Below are 10,608 nucleotides of genomic sequence, written 5' to 3' on the forward strand. Positions count from 1 at the left end.
AGCTTGTTCTTGGTTTATAAGCACATTTATTAAAAAGGAGAGTAAAGGGTCAGTTATCTTCCTATGAAAAATAAAAGATAAAAATAAACAAACAACCACACAGATTGATACAGAACTCAGAAATTTTATTGTGGATTTATGATAAAATCAGCCTGTAAATGAATTCATACTCCTCCTCATACTACTCCATACTCCTTTTTCAACATGATGCCTATATACTGACATGTTAAATTGTGAATGAGTTTAGGATAGCTTAAATGGTGTTGCCATAGAGATTTATTAAAGTAACATAAAAAAATACAATAGTTATTTTACTATATCTTTAAAATTTTTCATTCTTACTCTTCATAATTTTTTATATAAGTAGAAGTCATCATTTGAAGGAAGCACAGTAAGTTTCATAGCTTTATCATTTTCAAGAGCCAGCATAAAATTAAAACTATCATAACATATAAATCAAGCTTGCAATTCTTAGTACCAATAATGGCCACCAGATGGAGCTATAGGATTACTTTTAAATACTTATTTTAGAAACGAGTATGATTTAAATCATTTATAGAAATCTTTCAAAGAAAAATAATATGAATTTTATGTATTTTAATGATAAAATGACCCTCACTTAATTAGAATAACAAGCTGAAGTATTGTGAAATACTGTATATTAAGAATAATTCTTTATAGGCTTTATGGACAGATATGTTTTGAGTGACTCTTGAAGGTTCAGCACCACATCCTCTTTTACCACTGTTTAAAGAATTAATCTTACAGAACAGGTGCGAATAAATTTTGGATAGCTTGAATGGTTTTGTCGTGGTGATTTTTTGAAATAACAGTAAAAAAGGAACCAGTAAATGTCTTTTTATTTTTTTTAAGTGCAGCTTCTAAACACTTCAAAAAAATTTACACATAGAAGACAAGTCATGCTGAGGAAATATGCATAGTTTCATGACTATACAACACTATATTGATGATAGAAAATTAAAAAACTATCATACATCTAATGTCACTTTGTCCCTCTCTCACTGTGGGTAATGTGTGTGTGTGTGTGTTTTAACTGAATTAGGTGTGAAACTATCAGGGAGCATTTAGTCTCCAGCGCCAACATTTTACAGAACTGCCACTTTCCTGGAGTCTCAGAATTACAATTTGTCAGGTTCTGAGAGATCTAAGATTCCAAAAAATTATTTAATTAGAATATCATGAAGTATTGTGAAATACTATATATTAAGACTTTATATATAGGCTTTATGAACAGATTAGAGTGACTCGTGAAGGACCAGCACCACCTCCTCTTGTCCGATGGTTTGAGGAATATATCTTCCAGAATCCGGGATTAATATATATATATATATATATATATATATATATATATAAATGTGATTTTAATGTCTAGATGATTCGGATTAACCCTTTAACTGCCGTATCCTTTAAAACCTCACTGCCAGAGGGATATTGTGAATGCATGTGCCCGCTGGGCACAGTTTACCTGATGCCACCGGGGTGGCGATGGCATTGGTGGCTTGAGCCCGCCATCGCTGCTTGCAGCTATATTTATTATTATTATTCTTCTTCTCCCGAATCAATCGCATTTTTGAGGGCTTTAACATGCTCAAAAAGTCATGAAACTTTGCACACGCGTCAAACCTGGTGAAAATTTTCGTCTGATATAGGATTCAGAAGAGGGTGTGGCAAAATGACTCGACAGCGCCACCTATACTAAGAAAATCAACAGCCTTCCAGCTATGTTTCACGTACATGCACGAAAATTGGCACACATATGTAACACACCAATACCTACAAAAAAGACTCTTGGACCAAAATTCTAAACCCAACAGGAAGTCGGTTATTTTTAATATTATGAGCAATTTTTGTGTAATTTTGGTCATTTCCATGTGTTGTATTTTAATGAACTCCTCCTAGAGATTTCTTCAAATCAACACCAAATTTGGTATGCCTAATCTAAAGTCCTTTGCGATGTTAAATTGCGAAGATCTTGAGTTTTTGTTGAAGGGCGTGTCCGTGGCGGCCTGGCGAATTTCGATGATTCGCCACGAAAAATGAAGTTGCTATAACTCACACATACAATGTCCAATCTGCCCCAAACTTCACATGTTTGATGAAACTCTGAACCTGAACAGATTGACATGCCCATATTCAGTTATAGTCATAGCGCCACCTATTGGCAACAGGAAGTGTCATATTTTACGCTGTGACGAACTACTCCTAGAAATTTTTTGACATCAATGTCTTTTTTGTGGTCAGTCTAATCTAAAGGCCTGTGCGATGTTCAGTTGTGAAGATCTTGAGTTTTCGTTAAAAGGCGTGTCCAAGGCACCATGGCGAAGTTCGATGTCTCGCCATGTGAATAAAAGATGTTATAACTCAGGCATAAAATGTCCGATCTTCCCCAAACTTCACATGTGTGATAAGAGTCCTGACCTGAACAGATCTGCAGGCCAATATTCCACCGGGTGTGGCAGAATGGCTCGATAGCGCCACCTATACACTTTCAATGGAGTGTGCCTCGAGCTATGTTTCACGTACATGTACAAAAATTGGTACACACATGTAACTCACCAATATCTACAAAAAAGTCTCTCAGTACGAAATCCGAATCTCAACAGGAAGTCGGTTATTTTGAATTTTCCCTGCAAAATTGGTGCTGTTTTTGCCATTTTCAGGGGTTGTACTTTAACGAACTCCTCCTAGAGATTTATTCAGATCAACACCAAACTTGGTCAGTGTAATCTAAAGCCCTTTGCCATGTTAAATTGCGAAGGAATTGAGGTTTCGTTAAAGGGCGTGTCCATGGCGGCCTGACAAATTTCGATGATTCGCCGTGAAAAATGATGGTGCTATAACTCAGACATACAATGTCCAATCCGCCCCAAACTTCACATTTTTGTTAAGACTCTTCACCTGAACAGATCTACATGCCAATATTCAGTTATAGTCATAGCGCCACCTATTGGCAACTGGAAGTGACATATTTTACACTGTGACAAACTACTCCTAGAAATTTTATGACATCAATGTCTTTTTTGTGGTCAGTCTAATCTAAAGACCTGTGTGATGTTTAGTTGTGAAGATCTTGAATTTTTGTTAAAAGGCATGTCCATGTCGCCATGACGAAGTTCGATGTCTCGCCATGGGAATAAAAGATGTTATAACTCAGGCATAAAATGTCCGATCTTGGCCAAACTTCACATGTGTGATAAGGGTCCTGGCTTGAACACATCTGAAGGCCAATATTCCATTATAACGATAGCGCCACCTGCTGGCAACAGGAAGATTGGCACACATATGAAATAAACTTTGATATATTGCACTTATATTTATGAGTTTAAATGCATATTTCTCAACGTTCACCTTTTTACTAAAGCCACACGATGGCGGTGAGCCCGGGTGCGAGGGCCCGTTCATCGCTGCTTGCAGCTTTAATTATTAGGGCCCGAGCACCGAGGTGCGAGGACCCTCTTGTATCTGCTTTGTTTATTATTATTATTATTATTATTAGGGCTCAAGCCTGGAGGGCGAGAGCCCTATTGTTTTCCTTAGGATTATTTTTTATTATTATTATTATTTTTTTCCAACGTTACGGGGGCTTTTGGGGTCCTTAACATGCTCGAAAACTCTTGAAATTTGGCACACACCTTGGAACCTGCGGCCATTAGGGCTGGGCAGAGACAGATATACGGGCGTGGCACAGGGGCTCTACAGCGCCCCCTGGAATACTGAGGGCCATATATCATACATACTTGCACGTAGACACACGAAACTCGGTACACATGTAGATCTCATCAAACCAAACAACTTTCGTACTGCATGTCATAGGCTCCGCCCAACAGGAAGTTGGTTATTTAGGGTTTAGTATTCATATTTTTCGTCAAAGTTGTGGGGGCTTTTGGGGTCCTTAACATACTCAAAAACTCTTGAAAATTTGCGCACACTTTGGAATCTGTGGCCTTTAGGAGCCTGCAGAGACTGGGACCCGGGCGTGGCACAAGGGCTCTACGGCGCCCCCTGGATCACAGTCAGAAATGTTGATGTATAGCTCACACATACTCACACATATGCATATGAAACTCAGTACACATATAGATCTCATCGTGCCGAACAACTTTCGTATTGCATGTCATAGGCTCCGCCCAACAGGAAGTCAGCTATTTAGAGTTATGTAAAAAGCGCATGCTCTGGAATTTGAAATACTTGTCATAGGTTTTTTTGCAGATTGCCACCAAATTCGGTCAACATGATCTCAAGACATTGGGGATGAAAAATTGCCAGGGGATTTTTGATATCTCTAACGGTTTGCTCGTGGCGAGGTGTTGAAATTATGGCGAGAAATGAGAAACAGGAAGTGTCTAATACCATCCACATACATTTCCTGATTTTAATCAAACTTCATCAGATTATTCTTTGTATGATGTTGATCGCATATATGTGACTATTAGGAGTCAAAGTTATAGCGCCACCAACTGGCAGCAGGAAGTGTGTCATTTTCAAAATGCTTTGAATTCAGCATCTTATTATTACTCAATTTGCTTCAAACTTCATCAGAATAATGTTAAAACACAGCCTATATAAATCTGCTGGGGGGATATTGATATCTAAAAATATTGTTGCCGTGGCAACATGTTAAACTGGAATACTTCTCAGGTGATTTTGAGGCATATAACATGCTTAGAATTTCATCAAACTCAGAACACATATCAGTATTTATGATAACTAGACACTGGCAAAAGTTCATAAGAGGGCGTGGAAGAGGCACTCTATAGCGCCACCTTTTGTCAAAAGTGGGGGGGGTTAGTTTTAGCTACAGACACCAAACTCTGTACAAAAATTGTTCTCATCAAGACGGACAACTTTCTAATTCACAGTCATTAGCTACGATCAACAGGAAGTCAGCTATTTTGATTTGAATGTGGATTTTTTTTTACATTTAACTGTGAATTAATGCATACTGCTCAGAGGAGAGTAACACTATACACACCAAACTTTGTCTACATGATGCCAAAACATTTTAAACGACTTAAATTGCCAATGGATTTTGGATAGCTTGAACGGTTTTGTAGTGGTGATTTTTTTAAATGACAGTAAAAATGGAATTATTAATTTTCCTGCATTTTTAAATTCCAAACACTTCAAAACCTTTTTTCTTACAGAAAAAAAGTCATTCTGAGTAAATATGGATAGTTTCACGACTTTACAACACTGTATGGATAACAGAAAATTAAAAAACTGTCAGACATCTCATCTCACTCTGTCCCTCTGTTTGAGTGTGTGTGCTTAGACTTCCATTGTCTGAGAGAAATTGCGCCCCTACAGGTGCAATTACCGGAGTTTTAGTTTCTCTTTTAAATCGGTTAAAATACAAATAAATACTTGGATTTAATTCACAATGACAAGCTAAACCAACATATATGATTATTATCAGGTCAGGGCTCATTAATAATTGATGTGTGGTCAGTGATACGTGAGAAACACGAGAGACGAATCACCGCTCTGAGCAGGAGCGTGTGGAATGACGAGCTCAGAAAAAAACAAGTTTATTCTTGTTTTATAGCTATTAAAAATAAAGTATTGCAGCGATATCACACAATTCACCAATTAGAACACACCAAGAGCTAAATTAAGATGTTTTTGAACTGTTTGTTTGAAAATGAAATATTTGCGGCTGCCTATCTGAAATCACTGCCTCCGATCAGCGCGCACAGTGTCACAAGTTCAAAACTAACGAATTTATTCTTGTTTAAGAGCTTTTTAAAATAAAATATTGCCATAAATGCACCCAATACACCCATTATAACAATACAAGAACTAAATGCAGGTGTTTGTGACCCGTTTAAGTGTGCAAGACTGAAAGCGCGACTGGCAGAATAACATATATCTCTTGAGCTGCAGGATTCTGCATTTCGTCGTAAGAACGAACACATAATGGACAAGATTATTTCAAAATACATAATATCTTGGCTAATATTAACGAAAACAGCAACATGAACATAAACTGTTGAGAAATAAATCTGAAGTGGATCTACTGGATTTTAATATTAAGTGACCGCATATACCAGCTGCTTCTGTCTTCAATTTTAATCTATATAAAAAAGGAAACTCATTCATCTATTATTAAATATTAAGAGGTTTTATTCAAGCTGTTTAGAATGATTGCAGTAGGCTAATTTTTTTAAATGTAAATCCCCCCCCCCCCCCCCCAAAATTTAATAAATAAAAAACATTGGAAAACATTAAATGTTGTACTTTTTTATACATTTTGTATAATTTCATAGTTTATGCATCATAGTTATAAAAACAAATACATTTTGCCACTCACATAGTAATTTTAGGCCTTATCCTTTTCTGACAGTTTTAGGGATTTTTAAAAATCCTAAAAAACCTTATTTGTGCTACAAATAATAATTTAAAACTCAAAAAGTAAATAGTCAGTTCATGCTTTAAAGCCTTGTCCCAATATTAATAGTCAGTAGTAAGCAGTTTATAAATACAGCTATAAAAAGCTTGTTCTTGGTTTATAAGCACATTTATTAAAAAGGAGAGTAAAGGGTCAGTTATCTTCCTATGAAAAATAAAAAATTTAAAAAAAACAAACAACAACACAGATTGATACAGAACTCAGAAAGTTTATTGTGGATATATGATAAAATCAGCCTGTAAATTAATTCATACTCCTCCAAGAAGACGCAAGAAGTTCACACCAAACTTTTTTAACATGAAGCCAATATACTGAAGATGTTAAATTGCGAATGGGTTTAGGATACCTTAAATGGTGTGGCCATAGCGAATTATTAAAGTAACATAAAAAAAATACAATAGTTATTTTACTATATCTTTAAAAATTTTCATTCCAACTCTTCATAATTTTTTATATACCTAGAAGTCATCATTTGAAGGAAGCACAGTAAGTTTCATAGCTTTATCATTTTCAAGAGCCAGCATAAAATTAAAACTATCATAAGTTATAAATCAAGCTTGCAATTCTTAGTACCAATAATGGCCACCAGATGGAGCTATAGGATTACTTTTAAATAATTATTGTAGAAACAAGTATGATTTAAACCATTTATAGAAATCTTTCAAAGAAAAATAATATGTATTTTATGTATTTTACTGATAAAATGACCCTCACTTAATTAGAATAACAAGCTGAAGTATTGTGAACTGTATATTAAGAATAATTCTTTATAGGCTTTATGGACAGATACGTTTTGAGTGACTCTTGAAGGTTCAGCACAACATCCTCTTTTACCACTGTTTAAAGAATTTATCTTACAGAACAGGTGCGAATGAATTTTGGATAGCTTGAATGGTTTTGTCGTGGTGATTTTTTGAAATAACAGTAAAAAAGTAACCAGTAAATGTCTTTTACTTTTTTAGAGTGCAGCTTCTAAACACTTCAAAAAAATGTACACATAGAATACAAGTCATTCTGAGGAAATATGCATAGTTTCATGACTATACAACATTATATGGATGATAGAAAAGTAAAAAACTATCATACATCTGATGTCACTCTGTCCCTCTGTCACTGTGGTTAATGTGTGTGTGTGTGTGTGTGTGTGGGTGTGTGTGTGTGTGTGTGTTTGTGTGTGTGTGTTAAGTGAATTAGGTGTGAAACAATCAGGGAGCATTTAGTCTCCAGCGCCAACATTTTACAGAACTGCCACTTTCCTTGAGTCTCAGAATTACAATGTGTCGGGTTCTGAGAGATCTAAGATTCCAAAAAATTATTTAATTAGAATACTAGGAAGTATTGTGAAATACTATATATTAAGACTTTATATATAGGCTTAATGAACAGATTAGAGTGACTCGTGAAGGACCAGCACCACCTCCTCTTGTCCGATGGTTTGAGGAATATATCTTCCAGAATCCAGGATTAAGATTTAGGAGCTCATTTTTATTCCACCTTCTTTCCTGAAAGTCTGTCTTGCAGAATTGACTAAAAATTAATCTTCACATTAATTCCTAATTATTTTGCAATTCTTTTGTCAGTTCTTCTTGACCTGTTTTTCTCTTCCAGCTTTCCTGGACTATTGTATAGCACTCATAAATGATTAAATAAAAAATAATGGTAGTTATTAAGATTGATATGGTTTGGAATTGGTAAAATGTGCTTGGAAAAAAATCACAATAAAACAATGTTTTAATTTTTAAGTTTGGAATATTAACTGACATGAATGAATGCTATATAAATATTGTTCATGTTAACATAATGTTTATAAATGAAATCTTATTGTAAAGTGTTATTAAAGTTATATATATATATATATATATTGTTCTGTGAATGTGATTTTAAAGTCTAGATGATTCGGATTAACCCTTTAACTGCCATATCCTTTAAAACCTCACTGCCAGAGGGATATTGTGAATGCATGTGCCCGCTGGGCACAGTTTACCTGATGCCACAGGGGTGGCGATGGCATTGGTGGCTTGAGCCCGCCATCGCTGCTTGCAGCTATATTTATTATTATTATTATTATTTTTCTTCAAGGTTTCGGGGGCTTTTGGGGTCCTTAACATGCTCGAAAACTCTTGAAAATTGGCACACAGATTGGAACCTGCGGCCATTAGGGCCGGGCAGAGACTGATACACGGGCGTGGCACAGGGGCTCTACAGCGCCCCCTGGAATACTGAGGGCCATATATCATACATACTTACACGTAGACACATGAAACTCGGTACACATGTAGATCTCATCAATCCAAACAACTTTCGTACTGCATGTCATAGGCTCCGCCCAACAGGAAGTTGGCTATTTAGGGTTTAGTATTCATATTTTTCGTCAAAGTTGTGGGGGCTTTTGGGGTCCCTAACATACTCAAAAACTCTTGAAAATTTGCGCACACTTTGGAATCTGTGCCCTTTAGGAGCCTGCAGAGGCTGGGACCCGGGCGTGCCACAGGGGCTCTACGGCGCCCCCTGGAACACAGTCAGAAATGTTGATGTATAGCTCACACATACTTGCACATATTCATATGAAAATCAGTACACATATAGATCTCATTGTGCCGAACAATTTTCATATTGCATGTCATTGGGCTCCGCCCAACAGGAAGTCAGCTACTTAGAGTTATGTAAAAAGCGCATACTCTGGAATTTGATATACTTGTCATAGGATTTTTACCCGATTGCCACCAAACTCGGTCAACATGATCTCAAGACATTGGGGATGAAAAATTGCCAGGGGATTTTTGATATCTCGAACGGCTTGCTCGTGGCGAGGCGTTGAAATTATGCCGAGAAATGAGAAACAGGAAGTGTCTAATACCATCCACATACATTTCCTGATTTTAATCAAACTTCATCAGATTATTCGTTGTATGATGTCGATCGCATATATGTGACTATTAGGAGTCAAAGTTATAGCGCCACCAACTGGCAGCAGGAAGTGTGTCATTTTCAAAATGCTTTGATTTCAGCATCTTATTTTTACTCGATTTGCTTCAAACTTCATCAGAATAATGTTAAAACACAGCCGATATAAATCTGCTGGGGGGATATTGATATCTAAAAATATTGTTGCCGTGGCAACATGTCAAACTGGAATACTTCTCAAGTGATTTTGAGGCATATAACGTGCTTAGAATTTCATCAAACACAGAACACATATCAGTATTAATGATAACTAGACACTGGCAAAAGTTCGTAAGAGGGCGTGGAAGAGGCGCTCTATAGCGCCACCTTTTGTCAAAAGTGGGGGGGTTAGTTTTAGCTACAGACACCAAACTCGGTACATAAATTGTTCTTATCAAGACAGACAACTTTATAATTCACAGTCATCAGCTACGACCAACAGGAAGTCGGCTATTTTGATTTGAATGTGGATTTTTTTTACATTTAGCTGTGAATAAATGTATACTGCTCAGCGGAGAGTAACACTATACACACCAAACTTTGTCTACATGATGCAAAAACATTGAGGAAATTAAATTGCCAAAGGATTTTGGATAGCTTGAACGGTTTTGACGTGGTGATTTTTTTAAATGACAGTAAAAAGGGAATTATTAATTGTCCTGCATTTTTAAATTCCAAACACTTCAAAACCTTTTTTTCATACAGAAAAAAAGTCATTCTGACTAAATATGGATAGTTTCACGACTTTACAACACTTTATGGGTAACAGAAAATTAAAAAACTGTCAGACATCTCATCTCACTCTGTCCCTCTGTTTGAGTATTATGTGCTGAGACTTACATTGTCTGAGAGAAAATGCGCCCCTACAGGTGCAATTCCTGAAAGGGAAATTCGACTGAAAGGGAGGAGAATCTCTTTTAGTTTCACTTTTAAATCGGTTAAAATACAAATAAATACTTAGATTTAATTCACACTGACAAGCTAAGCCAACATATATGATTATTATCAGGTCAGGGCTCATTAATAATTGATGTGTGGTCAGTGATACGTGAGAAACGAGAGATGAATCACCGCTCTGAGCAGGAGCGTGTGGAATGATGAGCTCTGAAAAAACGAGTTTATTTTTGTTTTATAGCTTTTAAAATTAAAATATTAAAGCGATATCACACAATTCACCAATTACAACACTCCAGGAGCTAAATTCCAATGTTTTTGAACTGCTTGTGTGAAAATGA

Source organism: Carassius gibelio, chromosome B19 (assembly GCF_023724105.1).
Source record: "Carassius gibelio isolate Cgi1373 ecotype wild population from Czech Republic chromosome B19, carGib1.2-hapl.c, whole genome shotgun sequence".
Lineage (NCBI taxonomy): Eukaryota > Metazoa > Chordata > Actinopteri > Cypriniformes > Cyprinidae > Carassius > Carassius gibelio.